Here is a 1,718-nt window from a genome sequence, read left to right as displayed (position 1 = left end):
ACAGGTGACTGCCTCTACACCGGTGCTCAAGGTCTTTATATAATCAGCAGGATTCAATTTACATGGAGTCCATGTGACCGTATATTACCATGGAGAATATTTTTGACTTTAACAACCTGTGACATGTTTTCATCATGGGTCCCTAAAGGAGGTGTGAAGCCGGATCAGGAGTTGAACCTCCATCATATCAGTCACTACCTTTTTTTTGGCAGTTTGTAGTGACATCTTAAAATTAGAGTAAAGCCATGCAGTAGGGTTTTAAACGGCCATGCAGTAGGGTTTTAAAGAACTGATTGTGATATGTTTTGATTTTCTACTTCTCTATGGAATAAGATTAATATTTAGTGTAAATATATATTGTCACACAATAAATCAGTCTACCATAAATCTCTTATAATGATAAAAAATAAATATAAAATTTATCCAAAAGACATAAAGACATACAAAAATTACTGTTGAAATAAAGAGTTAAAAAAGCAGCAACAAAAATAAAACAAAAAGAAAATAATCATTTAACTCTTAATTATGTTCCACTTATTATTATAGAACGATTGACTATTTTGTTTTTTATTTTGCTATCAGTTGATCTTTTTTCTTTGCAGAAGTTTTATCTTCTATCACATATCAGGTTGGGGTTAATGGTTGTGTTAATTTTTTCTTAAGTACGGTAACCATTTTTCTTTGTCTTTTTAACACTAATCATGGATGATCTGCAATAATATAAGAATATCACCAACTTATTGTTGAAACCATAGACAGCAGATGACCACTCCACCACCTTGGCATTGACCACGAATATCCCATTACATACAAGAAACTCTTTAGATATAAAATATATTCATAACGTTTTGTGCAAAGTTCATAAAGTGTCATTGGCACTAAATATTAAAAGTGGATGAAGCCACATCATGTAATCATCTGATGCCTCATGACTTCTTTGTCTATAGAATGAACAATGTTTAATGTTAATTTAAGTCATTGTCAACAATTACCGACAGCACATGATGATCAGGAGAACGGATCATCCACTAACAGCAAATATACCTCTAAAATATAAAGTCCCATAGCAATGATATATATATATATATATATATATATATATATATATATATATATTGTAATAAAAGGCTATGTACATCTTCAAAATGATTTTTTTTTTATCGAGATTGGCTTTCAAATTGAAACGTTAAACAACTTTTTAAATAGGTTTAATTAAATTTTTTTCCACCATTACACTTATGCAGATAATATGTACCATATTTTTCGGGCTATAAGACGCACTGGACCATAAGATGCACCCTGGTTTTAGAGGCGGAAAATAGGAAAATAAAATTTTAAGCAAAAAATGTGGTCATGACTAGAGATGAGCGATGTTCGATTCGATTCTTTTGCCAATTTCAATCTCTAGTGATTTTGGGCGTTGTTCGAGTCGTTCGACGAACTCGAACAATTTGCTTCAATGCTTCAAGATAGGCCGTTCCAGTTACCGTTCGATAACGGAGAAAGAAAGGAGAGAGAGAAAGGAGAGAAAGAGAAAGGGAGAAAGAGAGAGAGCAAGAGAGGAGAGAGAGAAAGGAGAGAGAGAATAGAGAGAGAGAAAGGAGAGAGAGAATAGAGAGAGAGAAAGGGGAGAAGGAGCGCAAGAGAAAGGAGAGTGAGAAAGGAGAGAGAGAGAGAGAGAGAGAGAGAGAAAGGAGAGAGAGAGAGAGAAAGGACAG

Source organism: Anomaloglossus baeobatrachus, chromosome 11 (assembly GCF_048569485.1).
Source record: "Anomaloglossus baeobatrachus isolate aAnoBae1 chromosome 11, aAnoBae1.hap1, whole genome shotgun sequence".
NCBI classification, from domain to species: Eukaryota; Metazoa; Chordata; class Amphibia; order Anura; family Aromobatidae; genus Anomaloglossus; species Anomaloglossus baeobatrachus.
This window is presented reverse-complemented; position numbering follows the sequence as displayed.